Below are 25,284 nucleotides of genomic sequence, written 5' to 3'. Positions count from 1 at the left end.
TCTCAATGATACTTTTAATAACAAAATGTATAGATTTAGGATGACTACCTATTTCAATAATATAGTCTTATAATAATTTTTTGTAGTCTGGGGCGCCTGGGTGGCTTAGTCGGTTAAGCGTCCGACTTTCGCTTAGGTCATGACCTCACGGTTCGTGGGTTCGAGCCCCGCGTCGGGCTCTGTGCTGACTGCCAGCTCAGAGCCTGGAGCCTGTTTCAGTCTGTGACTCCCTCTCTCTCTGACCCTCCCCTCTAATGCTGTCTCTCTCTCTGTCTCTCTCCTAGAAATAAATAAAACATTTAAAGAAAATAATTTTTGTAGTCTTATAAGAATTAAAACCAATGTTAGAAGCAAATTGTGTCATTCACATAACTTATGAAATACAGATGGCTTAGAAGTAGACTTGGAAGCTTTTTTCAGAGTGCAGATAGACATGAGTTCTTCAGTGAAGTTAATTAAGAATAATCATTGTATAGAAACCACTGTCTTGTAAGCTGTCATAAATTTAGTATTCTACTTTCCCCAATAAAAATGCCAAATGATGCTGTTCAGGGCTGCTGAAAACCTTTTTTATCACCTTTATCTTTATCACCTGTACCCATGCCAAAAGACTTAGTCCCCTGCCTACAATCTTCTTTTCATCTATATTTCATACACATGAATTAAAAAAAAGATAAAGGGACAAGTATCTAGCAGGAAGCACTGTACGTAGAAGACAATACAAATTGTCTGTAGTATTGAGTTGGAATTGAAAGTCTCTGCAGTTGTAGCCCAGCCTCAGTTCTGTCCTATATTTGCCTTATGTGTTTTATTCATTTCTTCTCAAACCCTCAGTTTCCTTATTTAAAAATAAGGGTAAGGAAGATGTGCTTCCTAGAGAATTGTGAAGAATAGTCAGTCAAGATGCAGTCCACATAGAAAAGGAGTTAACATTCTGATACTGGCAAATAATAATTTATTAATTACCAAACATGATTTTCAAATGACTTTTATGGAAAGATCATTTTAAGAATTATATTTCATTTTAGAAATAAATTACTGGATATAGCTCACATATGTTTGCTTTAAGACATGGCATAACAAAGAAGATTATACTGATTCAAAAATGTATCTGGGGTATGGATTTCAGGTAGCTAGTTCTCTAACAGCTTTACTGGAGCATTTCTAACCAGACCAGTTTTTTCTTGACTCAAATGGTCACTTAAGTAATTTAGCCTAATTATTGGAATGGTATATCTCACTCTTCCTGCAAGGGAAGGCAGTAAAAAGGCCTTAGGTATTCCTATAGATGACTCTGCCATTCTTGCCTAAGTCTGAACTGGTGTAAGCCTCATCTCAGTAGTAGGCTCTGCATATCATAGTTCATCATACTTCTCAGCATTATTTAATCAGAAGGTTCACGATCGTTGAAATTTCATTTCACTGACTTTGTCAGAAGTTTGGAATGTAAGAGTTTTGTCATCACATGAATATACATGGTGATCAGTATTATTAAGCACTGACTTGTGCAATGAAAATGACAGGCACTTCTGAGCACTAGAGCCCCATTTAAGTGATAAGAATACATTGACTTTTCATAGGAGAAACAGTCATTTGTAAGAAACAAATGAACCAATTCATTTGAGCTTGAATCACTGAAAACTAGAGAGAATCACTGGCAAAACAATGCCTTTTCTCATTCATGTGTCACAAGTGGTATTTGGATTGAGGACAATTGAAAGGCATTAAGACAACAAACTATTTCCATGTTGTATAGAATGGTTGTTGGAAAATGTACTTTCCCAAAGCTAGTATGCTGGCTTTTTTTTTTTTTTTTCCATTACCAGTATTTTTTTTTTCTCCTTAGCATTTACATTTTGGCAGCATTTGTGTTTTTCTTTGAAAAATGCTCTATGTATCCAACATTGGTGCACTTTGTTTAAATGATGTCAACTCACACATAAAATTTGGTTTAAAGGAATTTCTAAAATATAGAAATTAAGAGTCTCCTTTTAATGAGAATAACAGTTTAACAGTATTTGACTTTAAAGCTTTTGAGAAATATCTTTCACTGTGATTTTGTTGTTATTGCTTCTTCTTCCATCCTTTTGATATTGATATGTTTCTGAATGATGGGTCAACAATATGCCAGATTTTTTCTTTCATTCAAGATTTTTTTCAGTTGGACTTCAGCTATCTATAACTGACTTTTAAAAACCATGTAAGTTTTTAACTAAATGAGTGTCATAAAAATGATATCATGAGACAGCTCTGCTTCTATCAGAGTTATCTAGAGAAAATAATTTGAATTTCTGGTTTTCTTTACTATAAAAGAAAGTTGGGTGATATAGTCTCCTTTAAAACTCTTAAGTTTCTGTGGTTCTAAATTTTTAATTTATTCTCATATTTGTTTTAGAAGCAATGAGTGATGAGCCTTCTTAGTGTTTTATATCCATTTTAATTATCTTACTTAGACCTTCTGAATTTTTAGAAGGCATAATTTTATTTTATCCCATAAGTTCAATACCAGGCACAGAACTATATGTGCTTTATATAAAGACTTGATATGCAACAAAAGCAGAATGTGTGTTTTTGATGTTTCAGGTGGACCTGAGTCTCCCAAGTTTAGGCCACCAGTGCCAGATTACCTTTACAAATTTTGGTGGTCAAATTCCTAAAATACTAAGTTACCAATATCTCTCCTTTTTCCTTCTTTTCCCCTTTTTCTATACTCTTTCATTAACAAAAACTATAACTGTTGCAAATTAGCGAGTAGGTCATTGAGCAAATACCTTCTACGACTTGAATAAGTCTTTCTTTGCCTTCCCTTGATAATATTTTTAAAAAATCAGTTGGCTCTAAAGTCCTACTATATAAAAATAAAAATATGAATTGTAAATGCACTCACAAGACCAAGGAAAGCATAGAGTGGTAAATGTAAGTTGTAAAGAATCTGCAAAAAAAAACAATACATTTTGTTCTTGATGTTCATTTTTAAATCATACTTGTAGGGTTCCTGGGTGGCCCAGCTAGTTGAGAATCCAACATCGGCTCAGGTCATCATCTCATGGTTCATGAGTTCAAGCCCCAGATTGAACTGTTAGTGCAGAGCCTGCTTGGGATTCTCTTCTTTCTCCCTCTTTCTCTGCCCCTCCCCTGCTCATGTTTTCTCTCTCCCTCAAAGTAAATAAATAAACTTCAAAAAAATCATACTTATAAAATCATTGTGTAATACAATAGTGCTCTCAGTTAATTTTAGATATGTGTAGATGCATCGTACAGATTTGTATTATGAATGTAGAATAAGTATTTCCCTTAAACTCTTAGCAAAATTTATAGCTTTTTTATGGACCTTTAAATATATATGGTTTTAATTATACCTAATAGGCAAATTTGAAACACAAACTTAAATTACAGTTCTTGTGTGTTATTGAAACACATCATTAGTTAAAACAGTTTATAACATTTTTTATGAAAAAAAAAAGCTTAGTTTCTCTACACACTGACACTCCTGTTTTCGTGAGATGAATTGATAGAAAGTTAAAACCAGAAAGAACTTTTAGAAATCTCTTGGTCCTGTGTGGTCGTCATATAACATGAAAGCAAGTGAGCTCGGAGAGGTCAAAGAACTCGTCTAAATTCACATATCTTTCTAGTAGCAAAATTAGTATGACAAAGAACTCAATGTAGGAAAGCTCAGGAATAGTATGTTGCGTAGATCTTTTCATTGTTTATAAGGACACTCTGTTCAGAACAATAGAGAATGAGTTATTTTGATGACTGGTGTCAAAGCTAGAGAATGTCTTGATTAACACATGCAACATGTCTACTTCACAGAATAATCCTCCCATTAAGAATGTTTGGTTTAGATTTCATTTTTTTTTAAACAAATGTAAGATTTTGAGAATGCCCTACCCCATGTACAGTGAGTTAAAATGCTATGAACTCCTGAATAAACTTCTTCTTATGGTCTTCTAAATCTCATTTTCTGAAGCTTTGCAGATTGGTAGTGTAGTCCAGGGCAACAGATTTAAACCCAAATCCGAACACACAGTAGATTTTGTGGTCTGTTTAAAGTTGAATAAGTGGTTTGTTATGTTGAATAACCTATTATGATTCACTTATTTTAATAATTTGATATTTTAATTATGAATAATATACATGTACCTAAAATTCTCAGTGTGGAATGATTTTTGACCTTCTGTTTTTTAAGTGTCTTTATTATTTATGTAACCTTATTCACACTACTGGGATTAATGTATTAGAATAACTTGGTCCTCACCAAGTACAAATAGCTATCCTTGATGTATCAAAAAATATATATATAGGTTTGAAAGATCAAAGCCATTGAATTATTTTAATATTTATTCATAGAGCTTGCTTACTGTGATATCCTCCTTTGCACTATTTTAAATATTGCTTTCTTCCTCTATATATTATGTCATTGACGCTGTTCTTGTTCCTTTCCAACATCCCTGTGTTTCATACTTAAAATCTTAACAATTGGAATCTCTGATTTCAACAAATATTTGTTTATTTAAAATCTAGAGTAGGGGCCATCTGGGTGGCTCAGTCAGTTAAACGTTTGACTTCTGCTCAGGTCATGATCTCTGGGTTCATGAGTTCAAGCCCCACATCTGGCTCTGTGCTGACAGCTCAGAGCCTGGAGGCTGCTTTGGATTCTGTTTCTCCCTCTCTCTCTGCCCCTCCCCTGCGCATGTTCTGTCTCTGTCTCTCAAAAATGAATAAATGTTAAAAAAATTTTTTGAGATATTTTTAAAAAATAAAATCTAGAGTACAGCAGTGTGACATAAGCATTTATGAGTGATTTGATATGGTATGTAAATTACATGACCATAGTGAGATTTCTGGTAATTATTTTTTAATAAATATATGGATGTCAAATAGGGAGAAGTGACTAAATGAAAGTATTTAACAAAATGGAAGCAAACATATTAATGGATTTTTAAAAAAAACAGTTTAATGGATTTTTCCAAGTTTAATATGTGTGTAGGTCTTTTATATTATGTGTGCTGTCAGGTATTCAATAACTAGATAAAAATGGAAAGTACTTTTCCTTTCACTACTGAAATACCATTGTATGTTTTCTATTGTAAATTTCTTTTTTTTTAGTGTAAATTTCTTTCTAATGGCATTTGCTATCCTTCAGGAATTACTTTCTTTTACATGTTATTTTTTAGGTATTTTTTGAGATTTCTCTCCTTTAAGAAAGGCAAAATTATGTAACTTAATCACTTGAGAATGAACTGTAGTATTATGTACTTTTCTCATAGCTGCTGTCAAAGATGGAGTAATAATACTTTTCTTGCCACTATAAGAAGTGTGGTCACCTCAGGACAAGCACTGAGTCATACTTCTGGGGCCAGTAGGAAAAGTTTGCTTCATTGGCAGCCACCTGGGCTCTTCATGTTCCATGACAAATGGCAAACTGGCACATGGTTTAACTGAAAAGTTTCTCAAAAGTCTGATTCCCAGAAAAAAATTAATGTTAAGGAGTATAGAAACAGAAGCCTATAGCTTACTTTGAAGCAGTAGATTTGAATTCTTAATTCAGGTATATTTGTTGGAAAAATTTGTAATTGTGTTTTAACTTAGCTAAATTTATATGATATGGTAAAACTAAAGTACCTTGTACAGTAAAGAGCTAAAGAATTGAGTCTTGTTTTTATATTTTTTAATGTTTTAACCAGTCTTATTTTTTTAATTTTTCATTTTCTAGGGTTTTTTTTTTACCAGTCTTGATAACCTAGATAAAACTGCATTGTGACTCTTAATATTTTTTTATATTTTATATCTAGACTGTTAATGTAGCCTAGATAATTGCTGGACTTCTACTTATACAAGTATGAAGAATAGTAATACAATATTAGAAAACTTAGTTACTGCCTAATAAATACCAATAAAATTTTGAATCACAGAAACTGTCTACCTCCACCGACTTATTTCATTTAGCATAATACCCTCTAGTTCCATCCACGTAGTTGCAAAGGCAAGATTTTATTCTTCTTGATTGCCAAGTAATACCCCATTGTGTGTATATATAATAGCATACTTGTATCCTTTGGATAAATACCTAGTAGTGCAATTGCTGTGTCATAGGGTAGTTCTATTTTTAATTTTTTGAGGAACCTTAATACTATTTTCCAGAGTGACTGCACCAGCAGTGCAAAAAAATCCTCTTTCTCCGAATCCTCGCCAACATCTGTTGTTTCCTGTGTTAATGTTAGCCAGGAATGGCTTTTTTTTAAGGTATATCTTCAAGTTATACCTTATATTTTTGTTTATGAAAGTTAATTATATATCCTTTAAATGAAAGGAAATTTATTTTAGAGACATTTTCCATCTCTATCTTTATAGTTGTACTTGAAGCATGTACTCTACTAATTATAATAGACCTATTTCTGTATGTTTAGGAACTGCAAGATCATGACCTGAGCTGAAGTCAGACACTCAACCACCTAAGCCACCCAGGCACCCCCATTATTAGGTAGTTTTAAAAGTTGCCCTACACATTGGAGCCTACAAAACCTTTTGATAGTTGGTAGGGGCACCTGGCTGGCTTAGTCAGTGGAGCATGCAACTCTTGATCTCAGGGTTGTGAGTTTGAGATTTACTTTGGGTGTAGAGTTTACTTAAAAAAAAAAAAAAAAAAAAAAAAGGATAGTGCAGTTATTCTTTTCTTTAGGTGATCAGAATGTGCCTATTCTAATTCTGAATTTGTAAGAAATTTTATATTGTTTAATCACATTAATTTGAACTCCTGTCAGGCCTGAGCACCATGACAGTTATATCACTAACCACCTCATTCTTTTACAGAAACCACTCTGGTAGTCACTAAATTACAGTGGGGAAAATACGGGCTTTGAATCCAAATACACACTTGGATATCAGGCCATCTAAACCTAGCTTTAAATTTCAGCTTTGCTGCTTACTTATTGTATGAGTTTGGACACATAATAACCTCTTAAGCTTCAGTTTTCTCCTTTTTTTAAAGTTTGTTGAGAGAGAGAGAGAGCGAGCGAACGAGCATGCGTGCATGAATGGGGAAGGAGCAGAGAGGGAAGGAGACGGAGCATCCCAAGCAGGCTGTGTGCTGACAGCACAGATGCTGACAAGGCAGACATGGGGCTTGATCCCATGAACCACAAGATCATGACCTGAGCCAAACTCAGGAGTGAGTGAGCTACCCAGGTGCCCCTCATTTGTAAAAGGAGTAAATAATAGCACCTACCTCTTAAAGAGCCTTGAAGTTTAAATAAAGTGATCTATGTAAAAGCCATACCTCAGTCATTGGTACTTAGTAAATTCTAAATAAACACTGGCTATTATTATTACCACCACCAATAACACCTATAAAAGAGGGTTGTAGTTGGCCTGATGATGTATGCAAAGATCATAGTAGGAACTGAAAAGTACTAGTTGTTATTGTTACTGCCAGGTGTCATGCCCCTGGCCTACAATTACTGTATTAATGATGAATGTAAAGAGGTTTTTTTTTTGAGCCACTCCAATTGAACTTCATTGAAATTACATAATGAAACTAGAGAAAAATAAAATATTACTATAGACCTAAAGATTCCATAAGCACTTTTATATTGGAGTCAGAATCAAGACTCTTCAAGGAATGGACCACCAAATCAGCATGACCAATACAAAAATTTCTCATTTTGCGGCTTATGCCATGATATATTGGATAACCCTGCTCTAATCATTTAAAAAGCCATACTTCTGAAATGGAGAACTCTACATATTTTGATTTAGCTATAGGAAATATTTTGTTGAGACTTATCATCATCTGAGTTTTAAAAGACTTTAAGAATAGTATCTAGCACCCCTACCAGCAACATGTTCAAGGTGATTCAGAGGTCCGTAGGGCTAGCCAGCCTGAGTCTGCTCACCTTCAAAGTCTATGCATCACCTAAAAAAGATTCACCTCACAAAACTTCCATGAAGGCTAATGAGCTTTCACTCTCCTCTCTTCCCAAGAGTCCATCTAAAGACGTAGAGGAGCCAAGGACCCAACTTGAAGAAAGCATCTCACATATCCGACATTACTGCGAGCCATACACAAGTTGGTGTCAGGAAATGTACTCACAAACTAAACCCAAGGTGCAGAGCTTGGTTCAATGGGGGTTAAACGGCTATGAATATCTCCAAAATGTACCTCCTGGATTTTTTCTGAGACTTGGTGTTATTGGTTTTGCTGGCATTCTCGGACTTCTTTTGGCTAGAGGTTCAAAAATAACGAAGCTGGTGTATCCACCTGGGTTCCTGGGGTTAGCTGCCTCTATTATCTACAACAAGCCATCGTATTTGTCCAGGTCAGTGGGGAGAAATTATATGACTGGGGTTTACGAGGATACATAGTCGTAGAAGATTTGTGGAAGGAGAACTTTCAAAAGCCAGGAAATGTGACGAATTCATCTGGGAATAAGTAGACTACTCAATTCTCTGCCCATTTTAATCAGTTATAGGTAAACATTGGAAACTCCATGCAGCAAATCAGTATTTCTACAGAAAAAATGGTGGAGAAGTCAGTACTGAATGTAGTGAATTGGCTTCCTTCTTCAGGAAAAACTATACTAGGCTTCTTTGTGATCTTGGGTGATACCACACTCCAAGTGGACGAATTGGAAATCTTTTCACCTGGAGATAATGTCCAGCCTTAGAGCTCCTGATTTTCATGTTGCTATTTATGTACATAATTAAAATTCTAAGTTAAAAAAATAGTATCTAGCATATCTGTGTAATAAATATGTGTCAAATGAACAAAGGAATTAATGAAATCAACCCAGCTATTATAACCCAATCGAAGATAATGAGTATTAAACTTAAGCTTCTTATGTAAATTTTCGGACAGGGCCAGGAATTTTTTTTTTCTCCTCTTCCTCTGTTTTTAAGATCTAAGAAACAGGCTTTGGTGGTTGAGCATCTGACTTCGGCTCAGGTCATGATTTCAAATGTGGGTTTGAGCCCTGCTTGGGGCTCTGTACTAACAGCTCTGAACCTGGACCCTGCTTCAGATTTTGTGTCTCCCTCCCCCTTGTACTTTCTCTCTGTCTCTCAAAAATACATAAACATTTAAAAGAATGATCTAAGAGGGGCCCCTGGGTGGCTCAGTCAGTTAAGCATCCGATTTCAGCTCAGGTCATGATCTTATGGTTTGTGGGATCAAGCCCCATGTTGGGCTCCATGCGGACAGTTCGGAGCCTAGAGCCTGCTTTGGATTCTGTGTCTCCCTCTTTCTCTGCCCCTCACTCACTTGCACTCTGTCTCTCTCTGTCTCTGAAAAATAAGTAAACATTAAAAAATAATTTTTAAAAATAATTTAAAAAATGATATAAAAATGATACTTTGTTTTAAATTTCAAGAGCACAGATTTCCCTTTATATGTTTGCATAGGTTAAACATTTTATTGAAAGCTTTTCTTCAATGAACTAAAAGTTCAAAGTTTGTTGCCTGAATGAAAAGCCAGATCAAAGTATATAAAGAAGACACCATTTTTATTTTTTAAGTTTTATTTAAGTAATCTCTATACCCAACATGGGGCTCAAACTCATGAACCGTAAGATCATGAACTGAGCCAAAGTTGGACACTTAAACTTACTGAGCTGCCCAGGCACTCCAGTAAACATCATTTTTTTTTTTTTTTTTAATATTTTATTTATTTCTAGGGGAGAGAGAGACAGCGTGAGCAGGGTTGGGTCAGAGAGAGAGGGAGTCACAGACTCTGAAACAGGCTCCAGGCTCTGAGCTGGCAGTCAGCACAGAGCCCAACGCGGGGCTCGAACCCACGAACCGCGAGATCATGACCTAAGCGAAAGTCGGACGCTTAACCGACTAAGCCACCCAGGCGCCCCAGTAAACATCATTTTTAAATGAATACATTTTCTTAATTAATTTTGGGCAGATACCTAAATTTGGAAAATTCATTATGAAAAGAAAAGGTAGATGAAAGAAACATTTTTAAGCTAATATATATTTTATCATTCCTTTCTTCCTTAGTTCTGTTTACAAGTATTTTGCAGTAGTACGAGTATGCAAATAAGTTTTTAAATCTTTTAGTTCTGCTTTTTAAGAACACCCTGGAATTGAAACATACCTGTTTCAAAGCTTGTTCCTTTTGGACGAGATGTATCTTTTCTGAACAGTGATTTGTTAAATTAGGAATTCCATTACAAGCCTGGATGTTATCAATACTAATAGTATTAGAATGAATAAGTTTAGAAAACTGCATTAAATGATCAGGAAAAAGTCAGAAGGCCGGACAGTCCACTAAAAGGTTAGTTTTAGAATAGCTGAAACTTGTAAAAGTAGATAGTAACCTTTTGTGGTTCTGTGTGTATGGTCAGAAACATAGGGTTTTAAAACTGGAAATAATATATGTTCCTGTTTACTGGTATTTATCTAACTGTAAACATTTAACCGAAATGGTGATGGTATGAGCTCCTAAGATCTGACTCAGAGATCATTCATTTTGACTTTTTTTCAAAGCCAGACAAATCACTTGTGAGTTCAGGAAGTGTGTTCCAGTTCGAAATATGTATTTGGTCTTCCTTCATTTTAGTACCAGAGCTCCTAAAACCCTTGTAATTTCCTAAGCCATGAGAGTGTTAAAGGTGTCTTGTATGTTAATGAGCTGACTATGTTAAAGGTGTGACTTGGTCCACACCTAAGAATGGGGCCTGGTTGCTAGTGGAGTCAACCATGTGATTGGAGGGTTGGAACTTTCAGAACCACCCACCAACTTTTGGGAAGAAAAGAAGAGAGGATTTGAGATGGAGTTCAACCAACAGTGGCCAGTGTTTTAGTCAACCCCACCTATGTCATGAAGCTTCCATAAAAATCTGAAAGGACAGGGTTTGGAGAACTTTTGGGGGGTTTTAAATGCATGGAAATTTGGGTAAAGTGGCCAGCTGAGAGACCAGAAGGAAGCTCCCTGTCCTTTCCCCATACTCTGTCCTAGGCATTTCTTCCATCTAACTTTTCCCGAGTTGTAATAAAGCAGTAATCTAGTAAGTAAAATGTTTCCACAGTTCTGTGAAACACTCTAGAAAATTAAACCCAAGCTGGGGCGCCTGGGTGGCTCAGTCGGTTAAGCGTCCGACTTGAGCTCAGGTCATGATCTCACAGTTTGTGAGTTCGAGCCCCGCGTCGGGCTCTGTGCTGACAGCTCAGAGCCTGGAGCCTGATTCAGATTCTGTGTCTCCCTCTCTCTCTGAACCCTCCCCTGCTCACGCTGCCTCTCTCTCTCAGAAATAAATAAATCATTAAGAAAATTTAAAAAAAAAAAAAAATTAAACCCAAGGATCATAGGGGTTGTGGGAATTTCCTATTTATAGACAGTTGATCAGAAGTAGAAATAACAACCTAAATTTGGGATTAGCATCCTGATTTGGAGGGGATTTTTGGAACATTCAATTTGTAACTGCTCAGCCAGAAGCACAGGTAACAACAAACTGGGTTTGCAGTTAGCCTCTCAAGTAGAGAGTGGTCTTGTGAGACTAAGTCCTTTACATGTGGAATCGGATGCTATCTCTGACACACTGCTGCATTTGAAGAAGTGCTTTTTTTACTCTGATAACAGAAAAGGGCAAAAAACATGGCTGCTGCTTTCAGTTGTGTAGCTTTTTACTATGCTGTATGTGGTTGTACAGATTTTGCACTGTACAACCTGCACAACTTGGTTGTCTTTGGCTAAGTAAAGGAAATTTCATAAAATTATTGGTTTCATTTATCCAGTAAAATTGGGAAAATAAGAATACATCATTTATATTTTAGAATGATTTTGCGAATGTTCATACTTAAAGTAGGTAAATGCTTGTGCCAAAGGCTGTATTTGATTCCTATGATACTTAACAGATTTAATATTTTTAAAGACAACAATGTTGGCATAATTTTCCATTTTTAACCTAGCAACTAATCTGAAATTTTAATAGAAAACACATAGATTATACTGTATATTTTACAAATAAAAATATGCTTTTTGGTATCCCAGGACATGAAAATAGTTGACAGTTAGCTCTTAAGTAATAGAAGATCATGCTAATATAGTAGACAGTGGGATTTTCATATGTGTTTAACAATTTAATGTAATTTTTGTGCTTAGTTTATGTTTAGTTTATGTCTATGTTTAGGACATAATTCTTTTTTTTTTAAATGTTTGTTTTTGAGAGAGACAGAGTGTGAGTGAGGGAGGGGCAAAGAGAAAGGGAGACACAGAATCAGAAGCAGGCTGCAGAGTCTGAGCTGTCAGCACAGAGCCCAATGTGGGACTTGAACACATGAACCATGTGATCATGACCTGAGCCAAAGTCTGACACTTAATCGACTGAACCATACAGGCACCCGTAGGACATAATTCTTAAATTAATCTGTAGAATCCTTAAGATCATGACTGAGTATATCAATCATTGAACCTATAAAGAAAAAGAAGAGGTAGGAGAACACTGAAAAAGAAAAACTTTAAGGGGATTAGTTTTACCAAACATTAAAACATTAAAAAGCTCCTATAATAGGAACAGCTTGGTGCTGCCACACGAATAAACAAATATACCAGTGGAATAGAATGGAAAACCTAAACTAGACCCCAACATATATAGAAATTTACTATATGTTAAAGGTAAAAGTAGCTTCATACCTCATACCATACACATTAATAACTTCGAAATGAATTAAGAATCTAAATGTAAAAAATGAAAGCACAAAAGTACTAGAAAAAGATCAAGATTTTACCTCAGTCTACATTTTTAATGAAAATTTCCATGCATTAGGAAAATTTTCTTTTAAAATCGGATGTTTTCCCCCTTATTTTGCAGATGTCATCTTTGGCAGGTAACAGACATAGTGAAAATCTGTTCTCTTTCAGTATTCTGAATCTTATAACCCAGTATATGTATTTTATTTTTTTAAACATCACTACCCAAACTGTGAGTTCACACTGATACTAATTTAAAATTAGACTCACTCCCAATGACCAGTATAGGTTTGTATATATTAGCAATTCTACCCTCAGTTGTTGTTGTTGTTGTTGTTGTTGTTTTTACATGAACTTTAGTGTCAACTTTTCTAATGACATAAAATATCAAAGGCAACTCAGAACTCAGGTTTCATGATGATGAGACAGGGAATGTATGTTAAATTCTGTGACTATGGCTGAGGGTGAAGTTGAATTATAGAAAGAAAGTAGTTAACTGGTGATTGTTCAGTACATACAGGTTTTAGAAGGAGTAAATCTTAGTTAAAATTTACTTGAAATCTGTGTTGAATTTTAAACTAAAGCAAAAGAGATATTCATTATGCAAATATGTGTTAAGTGTCTTTTGTGAGCTAAGTTCTTTTCTAGAAATACAAAAATGGTATATGTAGTCCCATAGCTGGTCTTATTAAGTATCTAAAATTAAATGTAGAATCATATCCTAAATAAGGATCATTATATTGACTCCAGTATATGACTTTCCATTCTTTATATAGCTGCTATATTTTACTTAAATCACATGCTACTTGTTATAACAAAGGTTAAACTGTGATACACATTTTAACTGCCTCTAGAAAATAGCATTATGTAACATATGATTCTACATAGGGTCTTTCTTTCTCTTTAAGACTTTATTTTTTTAAGTATTCTCTCTACCTAATGTGGGGCTCAAACTCACAACCCTGAGATTAAGAGTCACTTGCTCCACCAACTAAGCCAACCAGGCACTCCCCAAGTAGGTTCCTTCTTGGTAACTTCTATATTCATAAATAGAAACATAGCAATATGTACGTAAAGTCAACTAATTGCACGATTAGCTTAATTAAAGAATCAGTGCACTTAATCACTAAACTTTCACAGAGTCGGCTTTGAAAGATAAAAAAAATACTGATTCTGGGATCCAAATGCAACATGCAACACAGTTCTCAAAGAAACAGTGACTCACTAAAGCTTAGCTTCTTACAGGAGTAAAGGGAGAAAGGGAAGATGAGATCTTTGTCTGAAGCTAGGGCTCATGTGTGTAGTTGAAAAAGTCCCCTAAGTATCTTTTATCAGAAAAATACTAAATTTTAAGGTAGCTATATCTGTCATTATTTTCCCCTTCTTACAGCAACTCCGTGTTGTATCTTGTTAAGGAAGACCTTTTCTATTCCACTCTTTTTAAATCTTTTTCTATATTTTGTTCCACTACATTCAGTTTTTTAAACCTTAATGTAGCTTTTCACTATGAAAAATAATTTAAAAAATACAATACATGAAGTAGAGGGTCTGGCTTTATATTTTTACCAAATAGCCCTTTGTTCTAACAACAATTTGCTGGATAGAGTAAACGTCTCTCTTTTCCTCCCACTTACTTAATGCCAACTTTATAAAGAATTAAAATGATAAGCCTCAGTCATGTAAACTAAAATTCACATGCATAGGTCTGTTATGGGTTCTCCTTTTGTTTCATTTAGTTGTTTTCTTTCAGTGCAATTAATGATTGTTTATAGAACATTTGCTGTCTGATTGGCAAGCCTTCTCCCCAACAGCATATTTTGGTTAATTTGGGGAAAATTCGCACCTCATTCGCTATTGAGTCTTCACATCCAGGAATGTACGTGTCCTCTTTTTACTTGAATCTTCTTTTATAGCCTTCAGTGAAATTTGATAGCTTTTTAGAAAAATAAATGTCTCCTGCTGTGCTTGGGTGGCTCAGTCAGTTAAGTGTCCACTTTGGCTCAGGTCATCATCTATCTCACAATTCAAGCCTTGTTATCTGTCAGGCTTTCTGCTCTCAGCATAGAGCCTGCTTCTGGTCCTCTGTCCCCTCCTCCACTGCCTCTCCCTTGCCCGTTCTCTCTCTCTCTTTCTCTCTCTCAAAATAAATAAATAAACTTAGAAAATGTCTTCTACATTTCTTTTTAAGTTTATTCTCAGGTAGCTTGTTATTTTTATTTCTATTGTCAATGGAAATTTTTTCATTACATTTTCTAATTGATTTTGCTGTGGGTTAGGAAAGTTATTGTATACTCTTCTTATATTTGCCACTATAATAAGCTTGTTGATTAGTCTAATAGTTTTTCAGTTGATTTTCTTGAATTTTCTAAGTAGACAGTCATATATATAAAATTGATTTTCTTTAATTTTCTAAATAGTTGATAGTTTTTTTTCTCGTACTACCTGTAACTCTTCTTTTTCTTTCCTTTTTGTGTTGGCTAGGGCCACTGCTCAGTGTTGAATATTCTCCTTACAATTCTTTTTGAGTTTCATTTTTATATTGATCGTATGATTCTGAATTGTTTTAATTGTGCCTCTGCATTTGACAAGATCTGGTTAATTTATATGTTAAATTTAAATTTATAAATAAGTTTTCTAATTAAAAAGTATCCCATATATAAATCCTAACAATTGGTTTAGAAAAGTTTAAGGAAATAATCATTAATGGCCTCAGACCCTTAAGGAATTTGCTTCCTATCTTCTAGGAAGCAAATTAATGTTGAGGATGATTTATACATATTTTCGCTTAGTTTATCAAATAACTGGCTTTCAGATTTTATGGTAAAAACAGAATTTTAGCTGTAAAACATTTAATTCTATTTTGAGTTGATGTCAGTTTGTATGGATTGATGATACCATTAACATTTAAATTATTGAACCGTTAGGGCCCCTAACTAAGTGCCCCCATTATTACGTAGAAAGTTTCTGAAAACTATTTTTTGTATTCCTCTGGAAATTCATAAAGCCAGCCTCTAAGAGTAAAGGGCAGAGTTGAGACCATTGAACCACTCTCTCTACTTTTTTGTTTCAAAGCAGGAAGAAAGAAAAGATAGGCGTAAAAGAGTCAGTGTTGTTTTCATTCAGTTTATAGAAATAGTGATTTAAAGTACAAGCAGTCTTCTTGAGAGCTTCTAAATATGTGAGGAATATTGATGTTATTGCTAATGTAAGACCTTTTATTTTTTAATGTTTTTTAAAATTTATTTCTGAGAGAGAGAGACGGTGGGGGGGGGAGGGAAGGTCAGACAGAGAGAGGGAGGTATAGAATCTGAAACAGGCTCTAGGCTCTGAGCTAGGTGTCAGCACAGAGCCCGAAGCAGGGCTTGAACCCATGAACATGAGATCATAACTTGAGCCGAAGCAGGACGCTTAACCAACTGAGCCACTGAGGTGCCCCTAAGACATTCTTTTAAAAAAGTAAAGTGAGGAGTCCCTGGGTGGCTCAGTTGGTTAAGCATCTGACTTTAGCTCAGGTTATGGTCTCCCAGTTCATGAGTTTGAGCCCCACATCAGACTCTGCTGACAACACAAAACCTGGAACCTGCTTCAGGTTCTGTGTCGCCCTCTCTCTCTGCCCCTCCCTTGCTCATGCTCTGTGTCTCTCTTTCTCAAAAATAAATAAATGCTAAAAAATATTTTTTATGAGTACCAACCAGTGCCACAGTATGCCACCAAAACACTGATCTTATCAAAACAACACATTATAAATAAAGTCTTGTTTTCTGTGCGACCTGACCTTTTATACATTAAACATTGTCTCTCCTATATTATAGTGTCTGAATTTAAACATTTAGATGAAGAGTAAAAAATTACTATTTGCAGCTATCACATGCCAGTTATTTGTCCAAGCTAGCTGTGTCACATCTTTGTATTGCAATGCTTATTTGGGCAATTATCATGATACTTAGTTACATTTTGATTTATTATTTCAAAACAAGTGATAAGGTTTTTTTTAAGTATATAGAGAATCTAAAATTAAGAATTACGATCTTGCATTTAATAAAGTTTTTAAAAAAATCATCAGATGAGCCAAAAATTTCTAATCATGGCTTAGATACACTTCTGAAATTAAATGTCTTATAAAATTAAAACAATAGACCTTACTAGGTTATGATTTCTTTGTATCCATCAAAGCATCAGGCACAGTAATGTGTGCAAAGCAACCCCAAGTACATTGGTATAGCACCTAATTACTTCCCAAGTACTTTCTAGAACACAATTTCCTCTTAAGCTAACAACAGCCCAGGGGTCAATACAGGAGCCCAGGTATGCTGGATGTTTGTAGGGCCTTAGGCAGAACACATGTCTTTATAGTTGTAAAATGGAGAAAATGGAAATCTGGAGAAAGATGACTTGTTCATACTCATGAAATAATAAGTGGAGAAATTGGGGCCTAAATTAAACTTTTCAAATTATTTTTGTGCCAGAGGGCTTCAATAAAAATGGAATATATGTGTGAAAAAAAAAATATTTTTTAAATAAAAATAAAAAAATAAAGTGAAGTGTTTTCTGTATTATCCTCCTTTTTTTTCTTAATAATTATACTGTATAAGAACCATAAATTGAAAAGTGTCATTGATTCTGCCCATTATTGTAACCCTTTTTGATTTTGTAGCTTTACTAGGTCATAGTCATAGAGTAACACTACTCTTTTTCCATTTGACGGACTCTGCCGAGACTTTTAGTTGTGGAAAATGGTTTAGAACTTTATTATTTCTAAAATAAATCTAAGGGCCGTAAGATATTTTGAAACAAAGTAAAACTGTGGTTAACATTGTACTCTTAAAAATGATTAGAAGGTTGAAATGTATGATAAACAAATAAATCTTATTTCAGAAGAAATGCCCCTAATTTAGCACCAATATTTAGGTGTTATTATCTGCCTAAGTTCGAACTAGTTAAACTCAAGGCTGGAATACACTGTATGTGTTGGAGAAAAGATGTCATAGTAAAGCATTGGGGTAGTTGTGATAAACTTGCAATATAAACCATATTTCGCTACAGAGAGGGCCAATTTCTCCAGATTAGTTCTATTCTGTTTCCTATGGTAGGCTTTTATCATTTTTAGTTTCTTTTTTTCACCATTCTTAAAAGATGTCACCAAGTATATGCCCCTCCTATTCAAGCAGAAATAATTTTGGTTGGTTGGTTTTCCTCCTTTTTGATGAAGTTTAAGATTGCTATGAAAAGTAGTGAAATCAGCTCTTTTTCTATATAATGCTTTGCTGGGATGACATGACTCAGTTTTGAATAAAAATCAAGGTTCCATTTTGAATTCTCTACCTTTTTTTGGTGGGGGGGCTTAGATCTGGGAGATTAGGATCAGCGTGATTTGTTCATAACTAGAGGTGTCCAAAATTTTCACAGGAATTTAAAGTTGTCTTTATCATTATTGAATGAATCACACTCTTCCTAAATGAATTTTAATCTGATGCTGTAACTAAAGAGAACATGTTTCCTAGTAGGCTGCTGACAATAAAAAGTAATTGTAGGTTTTCTGGCATTGTTATATATTTTAGTATATTTCATGGTTTTTTATTCAAATATGAAATTCTTATTCACTCTAGGTTCCTTCAAAAAAATTTCCATTTCTGGAAAAATGCCTTCAATTCAGTAGTCTGCTGTTAAAAGTTATGAATAGTGAACTATTGCCTTTGAGAAAGGAGCAGTTTTGATTCAACTGTAAAATTAAAATAGATAATATTAATCTTATGTACTTAGAAATACCTACCAATATTTTTATATCTTTCGCTTGGATAATTTATAGAGCTTATTACAGTTTTACTTTTTATATTTATAACATTTGCAAAACAGTGCAGGAAATAGCTCTTAGTTTGGCTACTCTAGATGACTCTTGGTAAGTGCTTAGCTCCTTCCACAGGTTGCAGTCAATGGTAGTATATTTATATACATGCAAATCTTGAACCCCTCAGGATCTTTCCATTGAAATTCACCAATGGAGAGACTTGAGTCTGAATTGAAATACAAGCTCGATGAAAGATTGTTTGCACAGCTGCTTTCAGGCATATACCAGAGTCTCATTGGAGGGTGAGTGAACATGCCCTTGTTGGTCCTAGCTCAGAAGTTTTGGGGTAGCACTTTGCATAATATGAAGTTATTACATGTCTTGGGTTTCCACCCTTGCCCAAGCCACCCCAACCTCCACACTCCTTTTTTCCTTCTTTCTTAGTCTCTTTTCCATGTAAGAGCGAATTATTTATGCTTTTTGTCTGGTGGAGGTAATTTTTAAAAAACTGTCTTCTCATATCTAGTGATCTTAAATTACATTTCATGTTAAACAGTTTTTAAATTTGAGAAGTGAGTGAAGATGATGTCCATGTATTTTTTCTTCCTATAAACCACTGTCCATGAAACTAGGCTTTTGAACAGTGATTTAATGAGAATCACAAGGACATTAAACTCCATTAACTTGGATTGCCAACAGTATGGATCTAGGATTAAATTATAACTTGGAACTTTGCAAATGTCATTTAAAAGTTAATTCTTAAATTTCTGGCAAGCTCTTACAATCTGCTAAGAAACAGATATTATGGAGGTTAATTTGTGACTAGAGAAGCAATGTTGTCTCTTCAGTAAGGAGTGAGTGCTAGATTTTTTAAAAGTGCACCTGTCAAATGATTTGACACAGTTTTAGTGAAGGCCCTGGAGTCCTCCCTTGTCTACTTTCTTTCTGATTCATATGTGTGTCTTTAGAACTTTTTTTTTCCTTTCTACTTTTCCAGTACTTCTTGATTCTGACCCACATTAAGGAATTTGACATCTGGAGGGAACACAGAGAAAGCAATGCCTGCTGATACCCTTTTCTCCTGTCTCCTGACAGGAGAAACCCTGCTTCCTAACAGATTGTGATTGCAGTAGAATGCTATCATAATGAAGGAGGATTTTACTGAGCAGAGAGGAATTATGGGCAATATTAGAAGATTCTCACATTTTAGGAGCTCTTTGAGAAAAACTTAATGATAAGGAATCTGAGTTTGTATCGTTTGTGGTTTCTTTTCCATTATTTTTGAAGTACTTCCACTGCACACTTTTTTCTAATTGATAACAATTGTTATGGATAAGACTATTTGTGCTCTTTTAGGCTGATGGATTTCTTCATGGACTTAACATTTTGGAAAATTAGAAGGTTTTCTAAATACATATCCTTAAAACTTGAAATTAAGGATTTATTTAAATAAGTATAATTACAATTAGTTTGGAATACTCTTTTTTCTTTCCACTTAGTAAAAATAGTATGCCTAGCTTATGGTTTGAGAAATTTGTTTTTCTGTGGTTTATAAATTTATGATGAATATTTGTTGATCTTTGGGTATCTCTATAAATGTGTTTCCAAATTGAGACTGGTAAGCCCATAAAGACTATGGCTAGATATTTAGCAACATAAACCTACTTGTGTCAGTGTGTATTATCAGTCATCATAATTGTTCTGTTTCATCATGACCTCATCACTTACAGGAAAAAAATCAAATTTTCTTTTTGTTTCTAACAAGCATTGATCTCCGGTAATGCCCGTTGTTACTTGGGAGCTTGTTGGAAATACAAAATCTGAGGCCCCACGCCAGAACAATTGAATCAGAATCTACATTTTAATCATATCGTCAGATGTTTTGTGTGCAGATGAAATTTGAGAAGCAGTGGAAAACTGATGTTTTAAATTATAAGTATTAGAATCATTTTGAAAAGGTCTTAGGAATTTTAGGGGAAAAGTTACCCCTCCATATAGCCTATTTTTCTAGGTCAGGTAAAATTTACATCATAGGCTAATAAAAATCTTTGGGCTTTTAATATAACTACATACTATTACATATTGACTCTGATACATAAAGAAAAATACATATAAAGTTCAATATCACCACTTATGTTTTTATTAGACAACCTAGAAATGGCTGTGGAATAAACGTAGAATTCCTTTTATCTTGAAAATAAATCCTTATGAAAACATCTTGGCTTTGTGTTAGAAGGCCAAAATTCATAGCTTTATTTTAATTTTAATATTAAGTGAAACTAAGTGGCACAAAAACATTAGGTAGAAAATACATGTTAACTGAAAATTAAATTGGGCCTAATATTTTAGAACCGGTTTTAAAACACCAAAGGTTTCTTTTTTGCTTGATCCTGTGAAATTATTGGTTAATAATGCTGACCTTGATTTATGGTGGGAAAGTGTGTGTGTGTGTGTGTGTGTGTGTGTGTGTGTGTAATAGGAGGCTCCAAACAACGGATATGAGATGCTGAAAAAGATTTGTCTTGTATTAAGGAACAGTCGAAGGAGATATGTTGAGATTAGGTTTAACAGTGGATAGCATCCTTTATTTCTACAGTTACTTTTATGCTAGAGTTTTCTTTTGTGGAAATTATTTCATCAGTATTTATGAGTTGCATATGTCTGAATTAAACTGATCTAGTGGAACTTCTAAAAGCAGATTTTAGCTGTTGCTGTATAATTTTTCTAAAATCCCATTTTAAAAGACATTTCAACCCTCTTATATTTTTCTTTTTTTAATTACAATTTTTAAAGTTTATTTATTTATTTTGAGAGAGAGAGAGAGAGAGAGCATGAACAGGGGAGAGGTGGAAAGAGTGGGAGAGAGAGAATCTCAAGTAGACAGTGAAGAGCCTAATGAGGAGCTTGAATCCATGAACCTCAAGATCATGACCTGAGATGAAACCAAGAGTCAGACACTTAACTGACTGAGGTACCTACTTGCCCCATCTTCTTATCACATTTTTTTGTTGATTTTGATTTGTTATTAAGGAGACCATGGATTTAGTTTAAAACAACACATGGAATAGGTTCTACTTGTAGGTCTTTTCCTTACCATCATTTTACCAAGAAGAGAGTAAAAGTGATATAGATTAGCACAGAGGAATAACCTGGCCAAAGAAAGGACATGTTTGGAAAAGCTTTATGCTTCAGCTCACATAGCTGAAACAGCAGACAAAGTGAAGATGCTGACCAAGAAGATGGGTTCTTGCCAAGAATGATTTTCTTCCTTCCTTCCTTCCTTCCTTCCTTCCTTCCTTCCTTCCTTCCTTCCTTCCTTCCTTCCTTCCTTTTTCTTTCTTTCTTCCTTCCTTCCTTCCTTCCTTCCTTCCTTCCTTCCTTCCTTCCTTTTCTTTCTTTCTTCCCTTCTCTCTTTCTTTGTTTCTTTCTCTTTNCTTCCTTCCTTCCTTCCTTCCTTCCTTCCTTCCTTCCTTTTCTTTCTTTCTTTCTTTCTTTCTTTCTTTCTTTCTTTCTTTCTTTCTTTCTTTCTTTCTTTCTTTCTTTCTCTTCCTTCCCTTCTCTCTTTCTTTGTTTCTTTCTCTTTCTCTGTTTCTTTCTTTCCTAATATAACTCATTGTCAAGTTAGGTAACAGTGTATACAGTGTGCTCTTGGCTTCAGGACTAGATCCCAATGATTCCTCACTTACATACCAACACCCAGTGCTCATCCCAACAGGTGCCCTCCTCAATGCCCATCACCCATTTTCCCCTCTTCCCCGCCTCCCCATCAACCCTTAGTTTGTTTTCTGTATTTAAGAATTTCTTATGGTTTGCCACCCTCTCTGTTTGAAACTGTTTTTTTCTCTTCCCTTCCCCAATGATCTTCTATTAAGTTTTTCAAGTTCCACATATAAGTGAAAACATATGATATCTGTCTTTCTCTGCCTGACTTAGTTCACTTAGCATAATACCCTCCAGTTACATCCACGTTGTTGCAAATGGCAAGATTTCATTCATTCTCATTGCCAAGTAGTATTTCATTGTATATATAAACCACATCTTCTTTATCTATTCATCAGTTTATGGACATTTGGACTCTTTCCATAATTTGGCTGTTGTTGATAGTGCTGCTGTGAACATTGGGATACATGTGCCCCTGTGAATCTGAACTCCTTTATCCTCTGGGTAAATTCCTAGTAGTGCTATTGCTGAGTAATTCTATTTTTTACTTTTTTGAGAAACCTCCACACTTTTCCAGAGCTGCTACACTAGTTTGCATTCCCACCAGCAATGTAAGAGGGTTCCCATTTCTCTGCATTCTTGCCAACATCTGATGTTTTGTAAGTTGTTAATTTTTGTCACTCTGACCAGTATGAGGTGGTACCTCAGTGTGGTTTTGATTTGTATTTCCCTGATGATTAGTGATGTTGAGCATCTTTTCATATGTCTGTTGGTCATCTGGATGTCTCCTTTGGAAAAGTGTCTATTCATGTCTTCTGCCCATTTCTTCACTGGATTATTTGTTTTTTGGGTGTTGAGTTTGGTAAGTTCTTTACAGATTTTGGTACTAAGCCTTTATCTAATATGTCATTTGCAAATATCTTCTCCATTCCCTCAGTTGCCTTTTGTTTTGTCGATAGTTTTCTTTGCAGTGCAGAAGCTTTTTGTCTTGATGAGGTCCCAATTGTTCATTTTTGCTTTTATTTTCCTTCCTTCCAGAGACATGTCAAGTAAGAAGTTGCTGCAGCTGAGGTCAAAGAAATTGTTGCCTGTTTTTCCTCTAGGTTGTTGAAGGTTTCCTGCCTCACATTTAGGTGTTTCATCCATTTTGAGTTTATATTTCTGTATGATGTAAGAAAGTAGACCAGGTTCATCCTTCTGCATGTTGCTGTCTGGTTCTCCCAGCACCATTTGCTAATGAGATGGTCTTTTTTCCATTGATAACTCTTTCTTGATTTGTCAAAGATTAGTTAGATATATATTTGTGGGTCCAATTCTGAGTTATCTATTCTATTCCATTGGTCTATGTGTCTGTTTTTGTGCCAATACATACTGTCTTCATGATTACAGCTTTGTAGTAGAGACTAAAGTCTGGGATTGTGATGCCTCCAGCTTTGGGTTTCTTTTTCTTTCTTTTTTTTTTTTTAATTTTTAATACTTGTTTATTTTTTTTTAGTTTTTTTTTAATGTTTTATTTATTTCTAGGAGAGAGAGAGAGAGAGACAGCGTGAGCAGGGGAGGGTCAGAGAGAGAGGGAGTCACAGACTCTGAAACAGGCTCCAGGCTCTGGGCTGGCAGTCAGCACAGAGCCCAACATGGGGCTTGAACCCACGAACCGCGAGATCATGACCTAAGCCAAAGTTGGACGCTTAACCGACTAAGCCACCCAGGTGCCCCTTTGGGTTTCTTTTTCAACATTACTTTGCTATTTGGGTGTTTTGTGGTTCCATACAAATTTTAGAATCGTTTGTTCTAGCTCTGTGAAGAATGCCAGTGCAATTTTGATTGGGATTTTATTGAATGTGTAGATTACTTTGGGTAGTATCAACATTTTAACAATATTTGTTCTTCCAATCAATGAGCATGGGATGTCTTTCCATTTCTTTGTGTTTTCTTCAATTTCTTTTGTAAGTTTTCTATAGTTTTCAGCATATAGATTTTTAACTTCTTTGGTTTGGTTTATTCCTAGGTATTTTATGGTTCTTGGTATAATTGTAAATGGGATCTATTTATTGATTTCTCTTTCTGTTGCTTCATTATTGGTGTATAGAAATGCAACCGATTTCTGTACATTGATTTTGTATTCTGTAACTTTACTGATTTCATGTATCTGTTTTAGCAGCTTTTTGGTGGAGTCTTTCAGGTTTTCCATGTAGAGTGTCATGTCATCTGCAAAAAGTGAAAGTTTGGCTTCTTTTTTTCCCAGTTTTGATGCATTTTATTTCATTTTGGTGTGTGATTACTGAGGCTAGGACTTCCAACGCTGTATTAAACAACAATGGTTAGAATGGACATCCCTGTCATGTTCCTGATGTCATGGGGAAAGCTCTCACTTTTTCCCCATTGAGGATGATGTTAGCTGTGGGCTTTTTGTATATGGTTTTTATGATGTTTAGGTATGTTCCTTCTCTCCTGACTTTCTTGAGGGTTTTATTAAGAAAGGATGCTGTATTTTGTCAGATGATTTTTCTGCATTTATTGACAGGATCATATGGTTCTTATCATCTCTTCTATTAATGTGATATATCATATTGATTGATTTGCAAATACTGAACTAGCCTTGCAGCCCAGGAATCAATCCCACTTGATCGTGGTGAATCATTCTTTTAATATGCTGTTAAATTCTGTTTGCTAGTGTCTTGTTGAGAATATTTGCATCCATGTTCATCCGGGATACTGGCTTGTAATTCTCCTTTTTAGTGGGGTGTCTGTCTGGTTTTGGAATCAAGGTAATGCTGGTTTCATAGAATGAGTCTGGAAGCTTTCCTTCCATTTCTATTTTTTGGAACAGCTTGAAAAAGATAGGTAGTAACTCTGCTTTGAATGTCTGATAAAATCTCCTGGGAAGCTATCTGGCCCAGAGCTCTATTTTCTTGGGAGATTGTTTATAACTGATCATTTTCTTTGCTGGTTATGGATCTGTTCAAATTTTCTATTTCTCCCCATTTGAGTTTTGGTGGTCTGTGCAATTTGTCCATTTCTTCCAGGTTGTCCAGTTGGTTGGCATATACTTTCAAATATTATTCTCGAATAACTGTATCTCTGTGTTGTTTGTGATCTCTCCTCTTTCATTGGTGATTTTATCTATTTGGGTTCTCTATCT

General features: G+C 35.0%; 1 protein-coding gene and 1 pseudogene across 1 annotated transcript in view; both read left to right on the top strand.

The window, feature by feature from the left end:
• LOC120225636 (connector enhancer of kinase suppressor of ras 2-like) overlaps positions 1-25,284 on the top strand; it is a gene marked incomplete at its 3' end in the record, with an annotated part of 82,634 nt that overhangs the window by 17,194 nt on the left and 40,156 nt on the right. The gene's annotated exons all lie outside the window — the stretch shown is intronic.
• Positions 7,846-8,438, top strand: LOC120225637 (annotated as a pseudogene).

This window comes from Hyaena hyaena, unplaced genomic scaffold, assembly GCF_003009895.1.
Source record: "Hyaena hyaena isolate Hyena2069 unplaced genomic scaffold, ASM300989v1 scaffold_1461, whole genome shotgun sequence".
Lineage (NCBI taxonomy): Eukaryota > Metazoa > Chordata > Mammalia > Carnivora > Hyaenidae > Hyaena > Hyaena hyaena.
Note: the sequence above shows the minus strand (reverse complement) of the source record. Positions and strands in the feature narration are given on the sequence as shown.